Source organism: Castor canadensis, chromosome X (genome assembly GCF_047511655.1).
Source record: "Castor canadensis chromosome X, mCasCan1.hap1v2, whole genome shotgun sequence".
Classification (NCBI taxonomy): Eukaryota; Metazoa; Chordata; class Mammalia; order Rodentia; family Castoridae; genus Castor; species Castor canadensis.
Genome location: NC_133405.1, coordinates 48813638 through 48839217, shown reverse-complemented (window position 1 = coordinate 48839217; position 25580 = coordinate 48813638). Strand labels below are relative to the sequence as shown.

At 34.8% G+C, this 25580-nt stretch overlaps 1 protein-coding gene and 1 non-coding gene across 2 annotated transcripts in view; one reads left to right on the top strand and one right to left on the bottom strand.

Annotated features, from left to right (window-relative positions):
- Positions 1 to 25580, top strand: part of Il1rapl2 (interleukin 1 receptor accessory protein like 2) — a 1059626-nt gene that overhangs the window by 601170 nt on the left and 432876 nt on the right. The gene's annotated exons all lie outside the window — the stretch shown is intronic.
- Positions 4706 to 4898, bottom strand: LOC141419993 (U2 spliceosomal RNA). Its single transcript, XR_012444710.1, has one exon. It is a non-coding gene; the product is annotated as a U2 spliceosomal RNA (small nuclear RNA).

Below are 25580 nucleotides of genomic sequence, written 5' to 3'. Positions count from 1 at the left end.
AAACAAACCTTAATAGACTCCATATTTATTCTCCTTTGATTAGTTCATAAATCAATTTTCTAATCCAAAGATGTTTTCATCCTCAAAATATGCACCTTTTCTCTGTGATTATATGTATACAAAATCATCTCACAAAGTATTTCATAAACATTAAATTCTATTATTAGGGAGATAGCAGGAATAAGAACTGAGAAACTGGAAGTATGATAGAATGGAAATTGCACAGGATTTAAAGTCAGAATGATTTGGTTTCAGGTTTTTTCTTTTGCTATTTAATCACTGAACAATCTTGGACAAATTATTGGACTCTTCTAAGTCCACACTTATACATCTATTTATATATTTTTACCTTGTAGAGAGAGACATTGGGAGAATTTGAAATGATGAAGTAATCATAGCTATTTTTGTAATTGACACTGTCATTACTATTATTATTTATTGTTCCTACTAATAGTACTTTTATTAGTATTAGTCCTCCTGCTACTATTACCACTACTAATCTACTAGAAAGGAGGGGCATGCCCCCCCAGGTAAACACTGATAGATGGAATTAATTCAAGAGCAGAAAAAACTTGGGCCTGAGTAAGACAAATAATGATAGAACTAAACAACCTTTAATAACATAATATAGTCAGAAAGTTCAAGCAAGCTACTGAATAAAAATAGTAGTTGAGTATAGAAGATATATTTTTAGAAGTGCAATTGTTGGGAGAATAACCCTTTCATTAAACTAGTCTGTAAGTTATATCAGGATGAGAATCCTATCTATTTTGTCTGTTTGTATTCCTATCACTTCAGCACAGTGTTTGACATTAAGTAGGAGATTAATGATTATTTGTTAAGAGAATAAATGAAATCCTAAAAGGAAAATATATACTACATAATTGCTATTGTTTCTGTATAAGCATATTCTTTCATTTATCCAAAAAATATTTGGGATTCTACTGTGTGACAACCATTGTGCTAAGCCTTGAGAATACAGTGGTAAGAAAATCACTCATAGATCTTCCCTCTAAGTGTTTAAAATCTAGTGGAGAAACCGTCCTTAAATAACCATACAAATACACTTGGAGTTCTAATTGTGAAAGTGCTATGGAAGAAAGAGATACGTGGACTAAAATAACATAATATTTGGGTGATTTGACCTACCTAGGGAGGTCAGGGAAGGTTTCTTAAAGAAAGCCAAACTTGAGCAAAGATATAAAGGATAAGTGAGTATTAACTAGGAAAATCAGGGAAGTGGGGACCTTTTGACCAAAAGAGTCATCATATGCAAGTGTGCACTGTGAGGAGATCATGATAAGTAACAGTAGCTAAGATAAGGCCAACTACAACTAGCTGGAGTGAAGTGATGGGGGAAGAGACTAAAACAAGCTAAGGCTGTAGGAGTATTCAGGAAATAGACAATACAGAGCTTTTATTGCCATACTAAAGTTTTTCTCTTTATCTTAAGAGCAATGGGCAACCACTGAAGTAGTTTAAAAGAAGAGTGTAGCTGTGACAACATGAGATGGTTTTAGTTTGGAGAATAGACTGAAGGGAAGCCAAAGTAGTCCAGGCTAGGGATGATGACAACTTCAACTAGTGTGGGAGTTGTAGCTATGGAGATCAGTAAATGGATAAGAGGGCTGTTGAGAAGGTAAAATCATCAGGACTTTGTGATATATTAGTTATAAATAGATTCATGTCTCTTAAATAATATTTAGATTTATTGCCTATCCAACTGGATGGATTGTAGTGCCTTTATGTGAGAGGCCCAAATATGTCAAGGTTCATTCAATCACAGATATTTTTATGTACTATTATGTATCAAGTTCCATGCCAGATGTTGGAGATTCAGTAAATAAAAAATTATGCTTCTTATCCACAAGGATCTCACAATCTAGTGGGGAAGGGATATGGAAAATCAACAGCCATTTTCAGTGCAACAATGAGCTCTCTTGATAGATGTGTACCAAGGATACTGGGGACGCTGAGAAGAGAAGAATCAACTAGATAATGAGCTGAGTTGGGAAACTGTGGGGGCATTATCATTAGGGGAATTTGTGAAGTTAACATTTGATATGTACTTGTTTGTCAGATCTGTTCATTTAGATATTAATCATTGAAAAGGAAAAAAACATTTTTTTCCTTTTTTGTTTCCATCTTCTGCTTAGTACAGTAAACAACTTGGCTGTATATTATAAACCTGAGAGTCAAGAAGCAACTCCTTGTGTCACTAGAAGATTTTCCACCTCAGGCAGAACTATTTTTGTGTTAGCGAGTTTCAACACTACGAACTGGTCAGGGAAAGTCTCATTGATAAGGTGGTATTTGAATAGAAGCCTGAAAGAAGTAAGGGAATTAGCTATGTTAATATCTTAAGAACAACTATTCTAGAAACAAGAATGTCTAACACAAAATCCCTGCATAGAGAGAAGCCTTCAGACTTCAGGAACATTAAGGAGGCCAGAGTAGCTGAAAAAGAGTGAACAGTTAGAGAGAATTAGGAGGTGAGTCAGAAAGATGATAATGATGGGATTTTAGATTATGTAGAACTGTGTAAGCCATTGTAAGGATTATGGCTTTTACTCTTAGTTGGAAAGCCATTGGTGAATTTAGAGCAGAGGTTTGAAATGGTCTGTTTTATTTTACAAGGAGCCCTATGAATGCTGTGTGGAACCTAGATTGAAGAGAATAATGACTGGGGAAGGGAAACCAATTAGCAGGCTATCTCTAGAGCCCAGAGGGAAGATGATGATGGCTTGAGCAGGGTGTGAATAGTAAAGGGAATTAGAAGTGATAGAATATTTTCTACAGTTTGAAGGGAGAGCTAACAGAATTTTTTATATATTGAATAAGGAATATAAAAAAAAGAAATGACTTGCAATGTTTCCAGAGTTTTTGGTTTCCATAACAAGAAGGATAGAGTTGCTTATTTTTGGGATGGGAAAGACTAAGAATCAAGGGTTTGGTTTTGAACATGGTACATTTGTGATATCTAAGAGTAGATGTTAAATGGGCAATTGGTTATGAGTTCAAGGGAGAAGTCTACCAAATAGAAACAAATTTGGGCAAATCATGTAATGTTAAGAAAATCCATGAGAGCAATGAAGAATGTTGACAGACAACAGGAGAGGTCCAAGTTAGGAGCTGTGGATAAATACAAACCTTAGAGGCTGAGAAATAGAAGAAGGGAAACAGCAAAGGTAATTTAAGGGGAGTATTCAGCCAGGCAGCAAAACTAATAGGAGTAAGTGAAGATAGTATATGAAGACAAGAGTGAAGTTCTTTGCTAAATACTGTTGATTGATCATGTGCAATCAGAACCAGAATTGACCTGGTTATTGAGAAATATGGTGATGGCTAGTTGACAGACTCATAATCTGACAGGATTATATTATTGTTCCTTTTCACTATACCACACTGCCTTTCCAGGATCTTCTCCTTGAGGTAAATATCTCTTTATTCCTTTATATACACTATACTTGCCTGTTGTGTACCAGGTATTGTTCTAGAGACTATATGGTCTAGTAGAGAAATGACATGCATTAACAATGATAATACTACGTATCTAATGTTACAGTACAGATAAGTACAAAATGCTATGGAACCCAAGAATTCATCTTGGGTTGGTAGAAGAAGGCTTTTCAAAACAGATGACTTTTGACAAAGATTTCAGTGATTGATGGTCTACTAAACAGAGGTCAACTTACCTAGAACTATCGAATACACAAATTAGAGACAAGATTGACAAGGGAGCAAAGGCCAGATAATTTAGGGTTTAGACACGACGCTAAGAAGCATAGATTTTTATCTCTTATTGGTTGTTATGGAAAACTTTTAAGTGGAAAGAAGATTTCAATATTGGAAGAGTTAGTGGCAAATTGATCATTGAGAAGAGAAAAGAAGGAATTAAGCAAATAACTTCCCTGTCTCTTACTTGGTGACTGTGCTGATGATCATGCCAAGTCTCCCAGATCATTGAAGATCCAGCATTGAGTCTGTCAGAAGGATTACAAGTCTCTTGGCTCAAATGTGATTCAAGTTGAGTGTCCCGGCACTAGAGAGATGAGTTTTGAATATCTGGGTGCTCTACTAACATTTGATAGAATTGTATTTTCCTCTCAGTGAACCATCCAAGTTCACAAAATTTTACTTTTCTAATAGGAACATTTCTCTTTTGCTAAAGCAAAAGTGGGTTAAGTGCTAGGACACATGGCTCTGAAGGGCCATCAAATCAGATCTACAGCTGGGCCCTCAGCCCTCCATAAAGGCCATTTCTGCCTATTTAAAGCCTCCTCTAGGCTTGATCAAAATCAAAACCATTTTGAAGTGTAATGAATTATTACATTTTGTTCTGAATTGCTACTTGTCAAAACCTTACATAGAACAGGATGTTTGAGAACTGAGTTCAGCATCTTTATACATTATGTCTTTTTTTAAAAAAAGATGAAAATCTTACAAAACAGCTATATTAGAGATAATTCTTTTCAATGACACAAGCCCTGCCTAACTGCTTTTAAATCCTTGTTTACAATTTATTAACTATTTGATGAAAGGTGGGGAAAGTAAAAGTGAACATTTAGTGTGAAAAACTGTGTTCATTTGAATTATAATGCTTTTCAAACAGTCATAATGGATTTATAGCATTTATGATACAATCACAAAAGTCATCAGGAGTATATGCCCTTATTATCAAATATAAGATTTTTTTCAATCCCCCAAGGGGTGTACCATTTCTCAAGGTACTGCAATATCAGGTCACTGCATAGAGGGGATGGAGCAAGCTCCTATTCCACCTCCCTGTTCCAAAGATCCATTTAATATATTGTCGTCACATAGAGGATATATCAGATATTAAAGTGATTACATTTTTTGTAATTACATTTTTGTTCTGTTAAGAACAAAAAAATGAATAAATGAATAATTAAAAAAAGAATTATTAATGAGCTTAGCTCACTTTATTAAGGAAGCAAAGACTAACCCCCAAGTCACTCTTTATTTAATTTTGAATATGTAATACTTGTACTCAGGAAAATATCCAAACAGTAAAAATAGGCATACACTCAAAAATCTACCTTTTTCCAACCACCCAGATGCAACTTTTTAAATGAATTTCTTAGATATGTTTCCATAAATATTCTATGTCTATAATATTCAAAGAACTCCTAGAGCCATCAGAACCTTTTTATGGGATCCATAATTTCAAAATTATTTTTCTAATTACATTTAGGAAATATATTATGATGTTAACAAATATGATATTTTTGATATTGAAGAATCATGAAATGTGTCAACATTTAGATCTATGTAACTTAGTGAAAGCAGTATTTCCCAGGTAGCCAATACATATTGTTACAAATCATGCATACATAAAAGATCTATTCAAAGAACAAAATAGGCCAACAGATTTTATTTTTTTAACCTTTATCCAATTTATTTATTTACGTTTTAGACTTAGAATTTGCTATGAAAGTAGGTTTCTTTATTGTTGTGCTAGGTGGAGGTACATTGTGGCATCTATAAAAATTTTTTCAATATATCAAATATATCAGTTGAATTCACCCCTTCATCATTCTCCTTTATCCTCCCCTCCCCCCATTCCTGGAATAGTTTAAACGGTTATCATTTTTCCATTTACATACATGTGTACACAGTATTTGCTGTATATTCACTCTCTAACAACCTTTTTACAACTCCTCCCCCTTCCACTGGTACCCTTCCTCCCCGCCAGATAGGACCTGTTTCACTGTCCTGTTCTCTAATTTTGTTTAAAAAAAAGACATTTTTGTTTGTTTAAGGTAGCTACACAAGGAGTTTCCTTGTTTAGTATATATGTATTATATATGTATACATATACATGTATATTGTATTATATCCTGAATTGATTCATTTCCATTATTTTTCTTCTTTCTACCTTAGTCCCATTCTTATGGTAGTTTCAACAGGTTTAAACATTTTATATTCATTCTTGTATAGAGAGTACATCAACCATATTCATTTTCTTAACTTCCTTCTTTTATCCTCCCCCACTCATATGTGACCTCCCATTTATATGACCTGTTTTTCATAATATTGCTGTATTTGTGTTAAGTCTATATTCCACATATAGAGAAAACATGCAAGCCAATGGATTTTAATGTGACAAAGTATAGAAAGTTAATTGCTATAATTTCGGATTCCATATTTCAGCAAGTCCTTAAGGAACTGTCACTTGTTGTGTTTAGTATCATATTAAAGATCATCCATACTTTTCTGGAAAGGTTAATAAAATATTTCCCCCCTTTTACAAATATACATTTTTGTGAGAACACATTTTTTCATATTTTAAGCAAAAATATATTACAAAAGTTTGAATGTGGAATCAAATATGGGAATTTCCCTGTCTTCTGATAAGCCATGTGTTAAATTCTTAAAAAATGTAAAACTGTAGCACTCTTCTCACTATCTTTTTTTGCTTTGTAAAGTTTTCTGAAAAAACATTTTCCTTTAAATAAGTATGTTAAACAATAAGAGCATTATGATTTTATATTTTAAATTTAAGTTATCAAATATTTTGAAAAATTCTCAGTTTTAATTTCTTATACAGTAAATATAAAACCTATATAACAAAAGCTCATTGGGATCTTCTTTAATTTTTAAGAATGACAGTGGTACTGAGAACAAAGTGGTCAAGAACCACTGCTATATAAAAATTACATGTGTATATTAGTTATTACATCTATCATTTTATTTGTACATGTGTCTATATATCTATTTTTATTCACACAGGCACAATAGCAACATATTTTGCTACTGTTCTTGTGACTTGACTTTTTGGAGTTAACATTGTTTAGATATCATTCCATATCAAGCATGATGGTTATGCCATTTTAAATGGCTGCATCTTATTCCATGACCCACACACATATACACACAAAATAGAATGATAGATACAATAATATATGAATGTGTGTACAAATTTTTTGGAAGTGCAGTTATTGAATCTAAAATATATATGTATTTTAAATTTGACAAAACTGCCATGTTGTCTCCAGTTTATATTTCTACCAACACTTTCTGAAAATACCTGCTTCCAAAATCTTTGTCTGCAGGGTTTTCTTTAAACTCTGTTTGTTTCCTAGCAGATAGGGGGAAATCATATTTCACAGTTTTTTTTTAATTTTCCTATTATGATTGGTGTTAAACATATTTTCACATATTTCAAAGTGATTACATTTTACTTTTTTGTGAACTACATGTTTTCACTTAATTGAAGAGAAAGTTGGCATCTTGCTACAGATAATTCTTTAATTTCTAAGCATAATTCTCAGAGTAATATGAACCTTCAATTTTCGATAGAGTTCCCCTTAGAAATAAGTTTAGTAACTCAAACTCTAAGTAACCTTTCTGCCTGAAAACATAAACAGACACATTTGAGCTACCAAGAAGCTAGTTTAGCATGTGTACAGCACAGTTATTGAACTGTTTGTAAAATGAAACACCTAAAACTACAGAGTTGAGCAAAAGTACTTTGTAACAATAGATCATAATGTAATGAAAACCACTTTCCTATGTGTAAGTTATGTGTTGTTTCCTTTACCTGTCCTTTGTGGTAAACCACAGGGCGTGTTATTTCTGTGTCTGTCACCGTTTGCCTCAGTTCAGTAGACAAATTCCTCAAGATCTTGTAGTTTCCATTTGCCAGATATCTACTTTTATTTTTGAGCTGTGGCAAGTGGAAATTTCTGTATACCATTATCAAAAAAACTTAAGCTTAATAATAATTGGAGTAATTTCAGAAATGAGTCTATTCTATAAAGGAATGAGAATGCATTAGAGTTACAATCTTGTTTAATATGATGGAGCATCTCATCCAACTTTGTGATGCAAAGATTTTCTAAAATAAGATCCCAGACACATAATCTCTATGTCTGTTTTAAGCTGCTTATTGCAACTTAATTAGCAAAGAACATAACAAATGAAACTTCCAGGAGGAGAGCACAGCAATATGTGAGGTGATTGAGGAAGGCACCACCTTTTCAAGTCTCACTCCTGTACTTATTTTGTAAAATATCTCTGGGAACCTCTGGTTGCTAATTTTCAGTAAAAGTAAGCCAAATTAATAGGTAGGCAGTTTACCTTTATCTCTGGCTGATAAGTTTGGTTGGCTTTGTGTGTTTAGTGATAAATCTTTATTCACCTTAATAATATAGTGTAGAAAAGTGAATTGGTTGATCAGCAAATCATCTAGATCTTACTAAGTGCCTACTACATGTACAAGCCTATGTTAGATGCAGAAGAAGACATGACACCTATTTTTGAGGACATATAAGGAACACATATAAGGAACTATTCAAAATCTTTTATACATTATCTCATACAATGTTCATAATAGCTATTATGGTTTGAATTTTAATTGTCCCCAAAAAGTTCATATGGTAAAGGCATGGTTGCCAGCCTAAGTGCATTTGGAAAGTGATGGAACCTTCAGTGGAAGCTAGGAAATTTGGGGCATGCCTTTGAAGGAATATTGGAACCTCAGCCCCTTCCTCTCTGTGCTTCCTGGCTGCATAGGGAGATCAGGTTTGTTCTACCACACATTCCCTGCCTCTCCCCAGGCATCAAAATAATGGAGACAAGTGACCAGGGACTGAAACCTCTGAAGCCTTGAGCTAAAATAAAATAAGTTGTTTATTTCAGATATTTTTCACAGTGACATAAAGCTGACTAATCCAATAACTTTTGAAATAGGTATTGTTATTAATACTTAATGCACATGCAGTCGAAAGTTTAGAGAAGAAATATACCAAAGGAGACATGACTGGTAACTGGCAGATTCAGGATTCAAACATAGGTTTGTCTGGCTTCAAAATTTGTATTCCTTCCACTAAACATGTTGCCTCAGATTATGGAGCAAAAATTTATACAACTGAAATAAAGAGCTCACTACAGCAAAGTCAACCCCTCTGTACTGTGATTCTCTGTGTATATTGACAGGATTCAGTGAAAGGCAGGGTGACGAGCAGTTGGTACCTCATAAAATAGGTTACAGTAGGTGGATTTGTGTTTGGTCAAGAAAAGGGAGAGGTATTCAAGGAAGTGACCACATGTAAGCACACTGCACGGAAGAAATAACAGTATGTATGTATGTAGGGTTAGTCAATCCAGCAATAATAGACATGTTGAGGAGTTATGGAAAATGAGGTTGGAAAGGAGATAAATTATGGAGGACATTGAAAGCCAGGACATACAGTTTATGATTTTTGAACTAGTCAAAAAGGAAACCATGGGAAGATTCTGAGTAACAAGGGACTGACATGCAAAAAAAAGTACTGTTTAATTTAAGAGTAGGAACCAGTGGGAGGGAGACGGGCAAAAGGACTGGGTGAAAAGGGAGTGAATATGATTGAAGTACTTCATACATATGTACAATAATAATAACTAAGTCATTAAATTGTTTAAAAGGGAAGGAAGTGGGGCATCTTGGCTGTTTCCATAACTTGGCTATTGTGAATAGTGCTGCAATAAACATGGGTGTGCAGGTGCGTTTGTAATAACCTGAGTTGCATTCCTTTGGGTATATCCCTAGGAGTGGTATTGCTGGATCATATGGCAGATCTATGTTTAGTTTTTTATGAAGCCTCCATATTGTTTTCCAAAGTGGTTGCACTAGCTTACATTTCCACCAGCAGTGTAGGAGGGTTCCTTTTTCCCCACATCCTCACCAACATTTGTTGTTGGTGGTGTTTTGATGGTAGCAATTCTAACAGGAGTGAGGTGGAATCTTAGTGTGGTTTTGATTTGCATTTCCTTTATGACCAAGGATGGTGAGCATTTTTTCATGTGTTTTTTGGACATTTGGATTTCTTTCTTTAAAAAAGTTCTGTTTGGTTCAGTTGCTCAATTCTTTATTGTTTCATTGATTTTGGGGGAGTTTAGTTTTTTGAGCTCTTTGTATATTCTCATAATCAGTCCTTTGTCTGATGTATAGCTAGCAAACATGTTCTTCCACTCTGTGTGTGGTCTCTTCAATTTAGACATCATTTCTTTTGTTGTGCAGAAGCTTTTTCATTTCATGTAGTCCTATTTGTCCATCCTTTCTCTTAGTTGCTGGGCTGCTGGAGTTCTACTGAGGAAGTCTGTGCTTATACCTATTGCTTCCAGAGTATTCCCTGCTCTTTCCTATACTAACTTCAAGGTTTTGAGTCTGATATTAAGGTCTTTAATTCACTTTGAGTTGATACTGGGACAGGGTGATAGGCATGGATCTAGTTTCAGTTTTCTGCAGGCAGATAGCCACTTTTCCCACCAACATTTGTTGAAGAGGGTGTCTTTTCTCCATCGTATAATTTTTGCACCTTTGTCAAACTAAGGTGGGCATAGCTGTGTGGATTCATATCCAGGTCCTCTGTTCTGTTCCACTGGTCTTCATATCTGTTTTTGTGCTAGTACCATGCTGTTGTTATTGCTATTTCTTTGTAATACAGTTTAAATTTGGGTATTGTGATACCTCCAGCATTGCTCTTTTTGTTCAGTATTGCCTTGGCTATTTGTGGTCTCTTGTGTTTCCAAATGAACTTTAGGGCAGATTTTTCATTCTCTGTGATGAATGCCTTTGGGAATTTGATGGGAAATGTGTTGAACATGTAGATTGCTTTTGGTAGTATAGCCATTTTTACTATGTTGATCCTGCCAATCCATGATCATGGGAGATCTTTCCACCTTCTGTAGTCTTCCTAGATCTCTTTCTTCAATGGTTTGTAGTTCTCCTTGTAGAGGTCACTTACATCCTTTGTTAAGTTTATTCCTAGGTATTTGATTTTTCTTTGAAGCTATTGTAAATGGAATTTTTTTCTTATATTCTTTCTTAAATTGTTCTTTGTTGGTGTATAGAAAGGCTACTGATTTTTGTACATTGATTTTGTATTTTTGTATCCTGGTACAATGCTGAAGCTGTATACAATGGAATTTGATTCAGCCACAAAAAAGAATGAAATTTTGTCATTCACAAGTAAATGGATGGAACTGGAGAACATCATCTTAAGTGAAGTTAGCCAGGCTCAGAAAGTCAAAAATTGCAAGTTCTTCCTCATATGCAGATTATAGATCCAAAACAAATGCAGTAATATTATTGGACATGGGTCACATGCTAAGGGGAGAATGCACATGGGAGGAGTAAGGAAAGGGAAGGAAGCCTAAAACTTGAATGTGGTTGATGTGCTCACTGTAGAGTAGCAAATATAGTAATCTTAAGCTGGCATAGACCACTATGGGAAGGGGACTAGGAAATAGTGAAGAGGTCTGGTAGAAATGAACCAATGTGGATTGCAATACACAAGTGCATGGAAGCAATGCTAGAAATCTCTCTGTATAGCTATCTTTATCTCAAACTAGCAAAATGCTGTGCCTTTCTTGTTATCTCTTATATTTTCTGTTCAACAAAATCAGAGAACAAGAGGGCAAAACAAGTTTTGCCTGGAAGTGGGGGTAGTGTAGCTTGAACAAGGTATATACATGTGAGTAAATGTAAAAACAATATAAATAAATAAATAAAATAAAAAAGAATGAAGGAGAAATTAGAAAGAGTAGCAGAGGGAGTAAATTTGATCAATGTATATTATATGCATGTATGGAAATATCACAATGAAATAAACCCCTCTGTACTGTTAACATAAACTAGTAAAAATGGTTACAGGCAGATTACTCTGAGGTAGTGAGTGTGGTGTCAGTATGACCAGACCTGAGGTTATTGAGGTAGTTTTATGTGAAGTGTCTTTTCAAATAAAAATATTTGAAAGAGATAGACCTCTAAAAATATAATTCTCTAGGCTTTGAGTTATTTACTTTAAATTAAACTTATTAACACTTATTAGATGATTAGACAAGTGTCCCATTACTGAGACTAAATCTATGGCAGTGTTTTTCAAACTGTGGGATATGACCCCTTAGTAGGTTATAAATCAATGTCAAAGGTTGTGACTTATATTTTAAGTGAAATCAAAAATACAATAGAATAAAAACCGTCTGTGTGCCTATAGAGTGAAAAGAGAAAATGTATGAACATGTATTTCATTTTTTTGTGTTATATTTGCACACACATGCATTTTGAGTCACAATATAAAATATATTTATTACTGTGACTACTGACAAAAAATGTGAAAATTTCTCATCTGTAGTATTGAATTAGTCCTTTTTCCTCCTATGTGTATCATCAGAGTCTACCTGATTTATTTGGACATTAATAGAAAAACATCACCACTACTCTCTTAGTTCTTTACTTCTTTCCTGGCCCATTTCTAACATCTCAAGCTGATCTATATGCTTTCAGTCTCCATCCCCATCAATCTATCTTATACCCACCTACCAGATCAATCTTTGTATAGAACTTCTTATAACATATCATTCCCCCTTTTCAGTAGATGCAATGGTCTTCTATTCATTTATTTAAATTTTATTTTCCAAATGATGGTTGAGCACCTACAAAATAAAGCCCAAACTCTTCTAGTCACATATGCAAAGTCCTTTATATTCTTACCACAAATTATCTTTCCAACTTTATCAATTACAACAGCAACTCTAAGGATTATCTTATAAGTGTACTACTCATTCCAGAATCCCTGCACTGTCACTCCCTTGCACCCTTGTTCATGCTATTCCCCATTTACTTTTCCTTCTTATCATTAAAGACCACACTTTTAACAATTATTTTAACTGGGAAAAATTAGTGCTTCCTGTGGACCCACATAATATTTTTACTATCCATGTGTGAGACTTATCACCTTTTTTCTTCTGTTATATTAATTGGATTTATCCCCTTTTCTAGATTATAAACTTTTTAGAGTAAAGGTCATTTCTTGTTTACATCTGTAGTATAAACAGTGTGTTGCACATGGTAGTCAATAAATAGCTTCTATGAATAAGAGAAAAAATACTGTATTCATGACAGTTTGGTATCTTCTTTTCACTGAAGCACAATGGCATTATATAGTTCAGCAAAGGATTTTCCAACTATTTTTCTCAGTATGACAGATAGCATGAGACAGAATGGATCAGAGGAAACAGCACTGAGCTAGGAATCAGAAGACCTCAGCACTAGTCTTGGCTTTATCACTAGAATATTCTGTCACCTTTAATATGCTGTTTGATCTCTCTGGTTCTTTTGGCTTAACACACTGCTTCCATAAAAATATGGGGTGATCTAGTTAACTTAAGTTCTTTTCAAACTCTAAAAGCATTTAATACAAGATTATTTACTGTGGCAGTTTTATTCACTCATAGTAATAAAGAAAGCTAACTCTATTTTTTATGGGCCTGATATACAATAAACAAATATAGTGTAAGATGTTATGTAAGATAGTGGGCAGTGTAAAAATACAAATAAAACAGGGAAGAGAGATAGAAATTGGCATGGGAAGTCTCTCTGAGGATGTGAAACTTTAGCAGAAGTCTATATGAGATAAACGGTCTAGGTGGAATATCAGGCAGAAGGAACTGCTATACAAATAAGAGTACCTTTGGGAGAACAAAGTGAAAGCCAAAACCAGCAAGAGGCTTAGTGATAGATGATGAGGCCAGAGAGTAGTCAGAAACTTGACCAATCATATGGAGTTTCTTCACTGGGACAAGGAGTTACAATATTATTCTAAGGATATTGGAAAGCCACTAAAAGATTTCCCACAGTGTAGTGACCTGATCTTCCATGCATTTCAAAATGATCCTCAAAATGAACATGAAAAGAGTAGAATCAGGGAGACAGATTAAAAAACTATGCACATGGTAGTCAAGAGACAATCATGTATAAGTGTGTGTGTGTACATGTGTGCTAAACACATCTTAGCTTTTAATTTTTTAATCTGAAAATAGAAAATTATATATGGATTTATGATATGCAATGTAATGAAGTGTTTTGACATGTGTCTACATTGTAGATTAATATTGCTAATTTCACATATCCATTACTTCACATCCTTCATTTCTTTGTCATGAAAATATTAAAATCTATTCTCTTACCAATTTTCAAGTAGATAGTACATTGCTAATTATAGCCATTATGTGCTATAATAGATCTCCTGTTATTCCTCCTATGTAACTAAACTTTGTACCACTTAACCATCGATTAAACTAGAATGATTAGACTACAATTATATGTATATATATATCTATATATGTAATTATATAGATATATATATATACACACACACACATATATATCGATGGTGTCTTGGTCAGCTTTCTGTCTCTGTGACCAAGAAACAGAGAGAAACAATTTAAAAGAATGATGTATTTTGGCCCATGGCATTAGAGGTTTCAGTCCATGACTGGCTGGCTCCATTGCTTTAGGCCTGTGGCAAGGAAAAACAGCATTATGGGGAGGGTGTACCACAGCAAAGCAAAACAACTCATACGGTAGTAGCCAGGAAGCAGCATGAAACGAGGAGGCCCAAGGGACAAAATGTACCCTTTAAAGACACACCCCCAGTGACCTATAACCTCCAACTTGGTCCTACCTCCTACAGTTTCCACAACGTCCCGATAGGGCCACAATTTGGGAACCAAGCCTTCAACACTTGAGTCTTTGGGGGACATTTTATTTATTTATTTTTAATTGTTGTGCTGGGTGTGGGTACATTGTAGCATTTACAAAGGTTCTTATAATGTATCAAAGATACCATGCTTGAATTCACCCCCTTCACAAATTCAAACTATAACTGAAGGAGAATAGATAGTAATTGTTAATAAAATTTTTTATGGTGGGAGTGAAGGAAAAAAGAAATTAGGAACGACTCTTTGGTTTGTCACTTCAACCCAGTGAGATGGTGATAGCATTTACTAAGTTGGGGCAAATGGTGAAGAATAAGTTCAAAGGTTGAGGCTGGAGGTTGAATCAAGAGTTCAGTTCGTGGTATGATGAGTTTAAAATATCTATTTGATTTTCAAATGGAAAAATAAAAGATATATTTACACATATAAGTATGTGGTTTTGAGAGAATCAAGTGCTAGCTATGTAATTTTGAAGCCCTTCACTATATAAATGTCACTTAAAGCCACACTAATAGGTAAAATCACCAAGGAAATCATCTTAGTGAAGAAAGATAAAAACATACAACTTTAAGCCTGCATTTTAACATTTTTAGATTGGGTAGGAAAAGAATCAGCAAGAGAGAGAAAGAATGGTCAATGAGATGGAAGGAAAAAGAACACAGGAGAACGGGTGTTATAGAGGCCAAGAGAAGATACTATTTTGAGTTGAAAGGAGAAATCGGCTATAGCAAATGCTGCTGAGTTTGAATAAATAGAGGACTGGAAGAGATCATTGGGTTTGATAGCATTGTAAGTCACTTGGCACCTTGAAAATAGCTTTGATGTGATGGTGCAGAGGAAAAAGCCTAACAGGAATGAGTTGAGGAGAGACTGGGAAACGAGGAAGGGTAGATAATAAGTCTCTATTGAGAAACTTTTCTATGAAAGAGAAATTGGTGAATAGCTGAAGGAAAATATGGAGCATCAAATTTGCTCTTCTTTGTATGAAGAAAAATATAATATAGATAAGATCCTCAAAAATATATTTGAGAAGTAGGTGTAGTCCTACCATTCACATGGACATGTTAAAGCTACTTTAAATTATATTGTGATAAAATTGATATATAACATTGCACATATTTAAGGTAAACATTCTGATGAGTTTTGACATATGCACAACACCCATGATACCATCTTCACATTAAGGGACCAGACATATGCATCACTTCCAAAAACCACCTTGTGTTATTCAATGGGCATAAAGTGTCAATTATGTAAGATGAATATGTCCTAGAGATCTGTGGTACAATATAGTACCTATAATTAACAATATAGTATGGTGCATAAAATATTTTAAGAGGCTAGAGCTCATGCTCAGGGTTCTTTCTTCAACACACACACATGCACACACAGTAATTTTAATATACTTTAATGCCTAATTATTGTCAATGACAGCTTTTATCTTTAACATATTTTTTATTTCTTTTTATTTTGCATTTTTTCCTCCCTAGCTCTCCCCCTTCCTCTTTCCCCATAATCCTTCTTTGTCTCTGTCCCTCTCTCTCCCTGTGTCTTCTCTGGATTAGAAAAAGAGCTAGAATCTAATATTCCCATTTGGAAAGTTTCTACTGGCTTTTCAAATGCTGAGCATTACCTCCTGAATGGAAATTCTTTCCTAATCTATTTTGAAGACAATAGATTCAAGAGAAAACAAAAACTGTAAACTATTATTGTTGGATTATAAGGTTAAGTCTTCTACTCTGGATGATAAATAATTTTATTATATAAACTCAGGAAACAAAAGTAAATGAGGGATATTTGTGGGGGGAAGCTATTCTTTCTCCCTATTTCCCCCATTATCATTGTATTTATAAAGACTGATGGGAAAATATTTTTAAACCAGGTGTTCTTTTTAAAATTTTGAATGTTTTTCTTTTTGAGGAATGGGATGATATTCCTTATGATTATAAAGGTTCAGTTCTTTACTTTTTAATTATAACTACATTGTGTGGAGTTGAAAGGATTCATGCATAGTTTAAGGAACTTCTACATACCATTTATCCAGATTCACAAATTCTGCTGCACAGAATTATTACATATGTTTTCTCTGAAGAATTTGAGAATAAGCTGGGGATATCACATATGCTCTTTTAACCATAAATACTTCACTACATATTTCTTTTCTTTTTTTGGTCATGCTGGGGGTTGAACTTAGGGCCTCACTCTAGCTAGGTAAGCGCTCTACTACTTGAGCCACATCCCCAACCTTTTTTGTATTGGTCGTTTTTGAGATAGAGTCTAGATATTATACTGGAACTAGCTTGGACTCTGATATTCTATTTACCTTTTCCAAGTAGCTGGAAAGACAGCTGTGTGCCACTGCACCCAGCCATTGTTTGAGATAGTGTCTTTTGAGCATTTATCCTAGGGCTGACCTCAAACTGTGATCTTCCCAATCTCCTCCTGAGTAGCCAGGATTATAAACTTGAGCCACCATACCCAGCTTCAGTATATATTTCTTAAGAACAAGAGTATTCTCTTACATAAATTGGTACTGTTTTCAAAATCTAGAGATTTAACATATTTATTACTTCTAATTTGCAGCCCGTAATCAAATTTGTGTAATTGTCTTCATCATGTCTTTTATGGTTAGTGTTTCCCCAGTACAAAATCAAATTCAGAATCACACACTATTTTTATGTTTTTGTTGTTAATTTTGAGCTTTTAGAAATAAATGCTCAACAACAACAACAAAAAAGAATCACACACTGCATTTAGGTGCCATACTTCTTTAGTATTTTTAAATCTTGAACACTTTTAGATTTTGTGTGGCCTTGAGATTTTTGGAAATTATAAACAAGTCTTTTCATAGAATGCCCCTCAGTTTGGGATTCCTTATGTTTTTTCCTCTAATGGGTTCAGGTTATATTTCAGGGGAAATGCCAGTTAAGTAGAGGCTGTGTCCTATTCAGTGCATGTTATTAGAAGTTTTGTTATTAATTGTACGTATCTTTATAATTGTATGTTTTCTTCATGAATTGACCATTTGGTCATAATGAAATGTCCTTTATCATTAGCAATATTCTCTTTTTGCAGTTTATAAATATAAACACTCCATCTTTCTTAACTTTCTTACCTTCTTCTATTCATTATTTCCAGTCTATTTTTGCTTCTGTATTTAAAATGCATTCATATAGAAAATGCAAAGTTGTTTATTGCTTTTTATCCAGTTTGAAAATTATAACCTTTTAATTGGATTATTCATTCGCTTTACATTTAATGTACTTATTTTTTTCATTTTTCTTTTATTATTCATATGTGCATACAATGCTTGGTTCATTTCTCCCCCCTGCCCCCACCCCCTTCCTTACCACCCACTCCGCCCCCCCTCTCCCCCCCCAATACCCAGCAGAAACTATTTTGCCCTTATTTCTAATTTTGTTGTAGAGAGAGTATAAGCAATAATAGGAAGGAACAAGGGATTTTGCTGGTTGAGATAAGGATAGCTATACAGGGCATTGACTCACATTGATTTCCTGTGCGTGGGTGTTATCTTCTAGGTTAATTCTTTTTGATCTAACCTTTTCTCGAGTACCTGTTCCCCTTTTCCTATTGGCCTCAGTTGCTTTAAGGTATCTGCTTTAGTTTCTCTGCGTTAAGGGCAACAAATGCTAGCTAGTTTTTTAGGTGTCTTACCTATCCTCACCCCTTCCTTGTGTGCTCTCGCTTTTATCATGTGCTCATAGTCCAATCCCCTTGTTGTGTTTGCCCTTGATCTAATGTCCACATATGAGGGAGAACATACGATTTTTGGTCTTTTGGGCCAGGCTAATCTCACTCAGAATGATGTTCTCCAATTCCATCCATTTACCAGCGAATGATAACATTTCGTTCTTCTTCATGGCTGCATAAAATTCCATTGTGTATAGATACCACATTTTCTTTTTTTTTTTTTTTCATTTTTCTTTTATTATTCATATGTGCATACAAGGCTTGGTTCATTTCTCCCCCCTGCCCCCACCCCCTCCCTTACTACCCACTCCACCCCCTCCCGCTCCCCCCCCTCAATACCCAGCAGAAACTATTTTGCCCTTATCTCTAATTTTGTTGTAGAGAGAGTATAAGCAATAATAGGAAGGAACAAGGGGTTTTGCTGGTTGAGATAAGGATAGCTATACAGGGCATTGACTCACATTGATTTCCTGTGAGTGTGTGTTACCTTCTAGGTTAATTCTTTTTGATCTAACCTTTTCTCTAGTACCTGGTCCCCTTTTCCTATTGGCCTCAGTTGCTTTTAAGGTATCTGCTTTAGTTTCTCTGCGTTAAGGGCAACAAATGCTAGCTAGTTTTTTAGGTGTCTTACCTATCCTCACCCCTCCCTTGTGTGCTCTCGCTTTTATCATGTGCTCATAGTCCAATCCCCTTGTTGTGTTTGCCCTTGATCTAATGTCCACATATGAGGGAGAACATACGATTTTTGGTCTTTTGGGCCAGGCTAATCTCACTCAGAATGATGTTCTCCAATTCCATCCATTTACCAGCGAATGATAACATTTCGTTCTTCTTCATGGCTGCATAAAATTCCATTGTGTATAGATACCACATTTTCTTAATCCATTCGTCAGTGCTGGGGCATCTTGGCTGTTTCCATAACTTGGCTATTGTGAATAGTGCCGCAATAAACATGGGTGTGCAGGTGCCTCTGGAGTAACAGTCTTTTGGGTATATCCCCAAGAGTGGTATTGCTGGATCAAATGGTAGATCGATGTCCAGCTTTTTAAGTAGCCTCCAAATTTTTTTCCAGAGTGGTGATGTACTTATTAATGTGCTTATTCCTATGCCTCACATCTGCTATTTATTTTCTGTTTGCTCCATCTGTTTTTTTTTAAGTAGCTTTTTGTGGTGCTGGTGATCAAACCCAGGGCCTTGTACATGCTAGGCAAATGTTTATTACTGATCTACATCCCAGCTCCCACCTGTTTTTTGTTCTCTTGTCCCTCCTTTCATTCTTTCTTTGGGGATAATAAAATATTTTTAGGATTCTGTTTTAATTTCTTTATGGCCATTGAACTATACTTGATTATGTTCTTTTTAGGTATTTCTTTAGAGACCACAATCTGTGTGTGTGTGTGTGTGTTTTCATATTATCCCTAAATACTTGAAGTTTTTTTCTTTGAGAGAGGATCTCCCTATGTATGTGTCCCAAGCTGGCCTGGAACTGACTATGTAGCCCAGACTGACTTTGACCTTCTGATCCTCCTACCTCCATCCTCCAAGTACTGGGATTACAGGCATGGGTTACTATGTCTGGCTCAAGTTAATTTTTTTACTCATAAAGTATGGAAACTTTACAGCAGCATAGTTAAATTTATCTTCCATCAACCTTTGTGGATGACTGTAAGTATATATTTATTTTATATATATCATATATTAATTGTGCAGAGGGATTTCATTGTAATACTTCCACACATGCATACAAGATACCTGTAACAAATTCACCCCCTCTGTCTCTCCACCTCATTCCCTCTCCCCTTTCTTAAAACAATTTCAACAAGTTTCATAGTACTATTTTCAGACATGGATATAAAGTACTTCAACCATATTCAAGTCTCCTTCATCTTTTCCTTTCCTCTCCCCTATCCTGCTGATACTCACACCCCACAAGGACCTATTTTACATTCCTGTTATTCATTTTCAAATTCTAGATTCTGAATATGAGAGAGAACATTCAATATTTGTCTTTCTTGGTCTAGTTTGTTTTTGTTTAACATAATGATCTCTAGTTTCATCCATTTTTGTACAAATGACATAATTTCATTCTTTATGACTAGGTAATACTCCATTGTGTATAGCTACCAAATTTTCTTTATTCACTCATTGGTTGATGGGCAACTTGGCTGATTCTATCTTTTGGCTATTATGAATAGTGTTGTTATAAACATAGATGTACAGGTATCTTGACTATATGTTAACTTACATTCCTTTAGATGTATGCCTAGGAGAGGTATAGCAGGAATATATTATAGCCTTATTTTTAGCTTTTTAAAGGAACCTCATATTGATTTCCATAATGACAATATTAAATTACATTCCCACCAACAGTGTATAAGGTAGTAAACAGTGGTGGTAAAAGGGTTCCTTTTTTCCACATTCTTGCTAGCACTTGTTTGAATTCTTGATAATAGCCATTCTGACTGCAGTCAGATGAAATCTCAATGTCCTTTTGATTTGAATTTCCTTGATAGGAATGTTGAACATTTCTTCATGTATTTGCTAGCCATCTGTACATATTAGAAAACTGTTCATTTGCCCATATTTATATTTGTACTTATTTCATAGAAATTGTAAGCTCAATATAATGTTAAATTTTAAACTTTTAAACACAAGAGCTAGTAGGCAAATTCAAGTAAGTACACAGGAAGCATCAAAAAGTGAAAAGTAATAAAATGATAGCTAGAGGGAGACAGAAAAGCTGTGAAAAACTGACATAACACTAAAAGTTGATAGCCTACTGAGAAACATGTAATGTTGAGAAAAACTCTAAGAAAGTAATATGTACTATGCAACTTAGTATGGCAATTGCTGTTTTTAGTGACATTGTACATATAAAATGCCAAATATTATTAAATATTTATTATTAAACACACTTTCCAAAAGCAAGTAAGTATACAATAATATTTTAGAAAGTTTTCAATCCTAAAGCTTTGACTAGAACTTTACGTAAGTGAAAAAAATGTGTTTCTTGCTAATTCAAGAAATTCATGAGTAGCATCAATATGTACCTGTGGGTAATATGAATACATGCAAATGTACATACAGGCCATATGTGTACTCAAATTCATTTGCACGACCTTTTTCACAACAAAATTGGGCAAAGGTGTTGCCAGTTCAAATGTCTCTTGTACTACTGATGATGGTCACATGTAAGTGATCTCTTTGTACACACCGTTTAGATACCTTCTTTGTAAAATGACCTTCTGAACCTTAGTTATTTCCTTAATACCTGGGCAATGTGAAACAAAAGCATTATTTCAGGTTAGGACAGGATAATTTGAGTCTCCTTGCAAAGGATAAGTAGGATTATGATACTTCCTCTAAGAAAAAAATGAAATGAAATTCACAAGTCAGCTGAAACAGCTACATACATCCTATTCTCTCTTATTAGAACTATACATCATCTAGAGGATTGAGTCAGTTAAAGATGTCTGTGAATTGTATATTGCTATAGTAGCAATGTCAATGGAAAAGAAGTCTTTAATTTCCAGTCACAAGTGGTATGGATAGATAACTTGTGTTCTGCCATTGTTCCTTGAGACAAGTTACTCTTTGTTCTTTGTTGGGAAATCTGTTTGGATACAGAAATAGTTGGTATGACATTTTCTGAAGTTGTGTAACAATGCACATGATGAACACTTAGGAATAATATGAAAACTATAAATTTTTAAAAACATACTTAGGAATTTAAGACTTTTACAGAAACTCTCAGACTTTTATATAGATGGTAAGTAGTTAAGGTAAAAGGGAACTTTGCATTATTTTATTATCATTTTTGTGGGGGAACACTTAATATCTGTTTTGTGATGTAATACATACATTAATTAGCTTGTCAACTATTATACAATGTATATGCACATATTTCAAAGCATCCTGTTGTACACAATAAATATGCACAATTTTATTTAATTTAAAGATAAAATGAAACATTAAAAAAAGAAACTGCATGTTGCTCTTTTCCCATTTTCCCAGAATATTTTTCATTTATTCAAACCAATTAATGCCCAAATGAGTGAAAAAGAGAATGGGAGATTACTACTATGTCCATCAAACTTCTTGATTTTGAAGTATGTGTTTATCCCAGTATTGCTAGAATTCATGCTGCAGGCATTCCAAAAGTTCAGCATAAGGTTGTTCAGCTCCCTGTTCTGACCCAGGACACATTGACTTCCGGGAACAAAATGGCTCTCTCTCTCTTTTCTTTTTCTCTTCCAGTACTAGACTGGTGAACTGCCTTAACTCTCAGACCTTCCCAGGAAGATTTCAGAGATATTGCTTAGAAATTGTAAAAGTTACAGTAACTGGTGACATGAGATTTTAACAGATAAAGTGATTAAGCGGGGTACAATAGGTACTGCCTATCACAAATGTGAAACCCAGGGGTCAGAAATGATTTCAGAGCTCACAGTAACTGAGAGAAATAGGACCAACTTCAGGACTTGATCCTTTTCATCTTTCAGCCACATTTCTTTTGGTAGAAAGCAGAGAGAAATGAGAATTTTAAGGTTTATTGTTTGATCTTGGTAAGAACATTTACAACATGGTCTCCAAGCTCCCAGAGAGGCACATCTCATTATTATCCTTTTTACACTTTTTTGTTGTTCTATGTCAAGTTGGGGACAACTGGAGGTACCTACCATTGACATTCTATTGTACACAACTATTCTTTACACACACAAAATAAAGCATTTGATAACTGCCAGGAATGATCTTCCTTAAAAGTCTCAATAGCCTTTCTGTTGCAGGTACTTTTTATAGATTCTGTTCTAGACTTATGAATGCAGATGAGTTAGTATGCATTTTAATGACATAAGTGCTTTAGTATGTCTCAGAGTTTAAGTAAATGGTGTTCAGGAGTTGGAGAGTGGAGAGGTAGGTGTAATGCAGAGCTCACCAAACATTCACATTTTTAATGCCATGCTTTCATGAAAGAAAGGTTGCTGGTAGAAACCCTTTGACAATGGAATTTTATTGTTATGTCATCAGAAAGGAGTATGTATTGGGTATTTTGGCACAAGTAAATTCTAATCAAAACTTGTGTAAAGCACTGTGACTTCCTTTATCTAAAATGCCCTGTTAATGAGTATTCCAAATACAATGAATCATAAACTTTTATGAATCACATCTGTTTGAAAACCTTTACAATCTCAATTAGATCTTAGAGAATGAAAACAATAAATGCTGCAACAAATGTCTTTAAGGATGGCAAACTGGGATGTTACCTCTGACACCACTGTCTCCTTTACTGGCTTCTTCCAAGACCAGGGTCTGTACAATTTACTTAAAAAGTCACTGTTACTGGGGGCATTTGTGAGTGAACTTATCTTCTATTAGATCTTGTTGCCTCCAAGGATAATGCTTAACTTGATGTACTGTGGGCTTTGAAAAGACTTCTTCTTTGTATGTATCCACATGATTATTGTTTCTGTCACAGAGGAGAATAGAGATGAACAAACAGGCTAACCCAAACATTTTGGGTCATATGGCAAATAAGAGACAGATTCATTTTTATGTCTGTGTTATCTTCTGGTTTATTAGGTCTTTATTCATTTTTTGTCCTATTTTTATAGTCCATCTAATTCCCCAAAAGGCTACAGGCAAGTAATGAAAATATACGAAATATGTGGAAATGGAGAAAAAGGAAACTAAGGGTAAGTAACTAAGATGAAGCCAGGATAAAGTCAGTAAGGAAATGGAAGTCATCCTGCTGCTTATTTCAACTACAGGTACAGAAGAATCACTTTATAAATGTTGCTTGTAGCAACTGGAGTCAGGATGCAGTGAGACAGGAGGGCACAAAACCATCTACATGTTTGCAACATTAGAGTGGCCATCTTACTCTAGGGAAGAGTATCTTTCGGTCTAAAAAACTGACGAAAAGCATGAGAAGCTTTTCGAAAGCTGAGAGATGAAAGACTGAATTCATATTTAAAATTTCAAGTGAGACTATTTGTTGGAACAAAATAATGTAGCAGAAAACAGGCAATCAAATTGATGTTTTCTTCTCCCCACCTTCAAATCTATTGAGCCTGTTGACTTATTGGAAATGGCCAGTGACTAAACTAACAATTGGAATTTCATACAAAAGTATTTCCATCCAGGAAATAGTAATAAATGTTGGTCTGTGGTCCAGAGGCATATCGTTATTCTGTGTGGCTTGAGCCATGCAAACCAGCCTAGTCTATCAAAAAGAGAATGGTTTGACCTCAGATGGGGAACATTTTTACTTTGAGAGAGGTGATATGTGATATATTTTTTTAGTCCTTGCTTAATGTCAGGCAAAAGCAACTTTGAAAAGATAGTACTCCAGATATATTTGGAACTTCAGGGCATTTGCATTTGGTATTTTCTCAGTCTACAATAGTATTCTACCTTGTGCCAGTGTGGCTAGATCGCTCAATTTCTTCAAGCCTTACTTAATTGTTTCTTTGAGATCTTCCTTGACTACCTTATTTAAAATTACATTGACTCAATGGTGAAGCATATTCTTAGTAAGCACAATGCCCTGGGTTTGTTACTGGATGGATGATCTCTGGAGACTCTGGTCAGAAGATTTTAGGTACTTGCATCTCATAAGAGTAGAATTCAAGCAAGACACAAAAATATAGTAAAGTTTATTGAAGGTGAAGGGAAGTCACTGCAAAAAAAGCAGTGGTGGGCTCCTGGCCAGGTGGGGTAAAAGGACAGGCCAGTCTTTGTTTCAAAGGGCCTTTATAAATTGAAAGAGCAAACAGCAGAGAAATCTAGGTGGTCATTGCAGGATGGGCTAGGTGAGTATCAGGTTTGGTTGATAAGGTCCTGTCATACAACATGGAGCACTCTGTATATCCACTTATGCTAGCTGTCAGGTATCTTAAATACTTGTATGAGGTGTGATCAATATTCATGTTTTAAGCAAAGGGCTTTTATTTAATAGGTAATTGAGGGTGGAATTAACTCAAGGATTCCTGTCTTACAACTTACAACTGCAAAGGATTTACAATTGAAAAAAATTTACAACTGCAAAGGAAAGCACTGGGTTGAGATGAGTTTATTATTTTTTATTTATTCATTTTTCTTTTATTCATATGTGCATACAATGTTTGGGTCATTTTTCCCCTGCACCCTCTGCCCCCTCTCTTGCCCCCCAACCCCCTACCTCTCCCCCCTACTCCTTCACTACCAGGCAGAAACTATTTTGCCCTTATCTCTAATTTTGTTGAAGGGAGAGTATAAGCAATAATAGGAAGGACCAAGGGTTTTTGCTAGTTGAGATAAAGATAGCTATACAGGGAGTTGACTCTCATTGCTTTCCTGTACATGTGTGTTACCTTCTAAGTTAA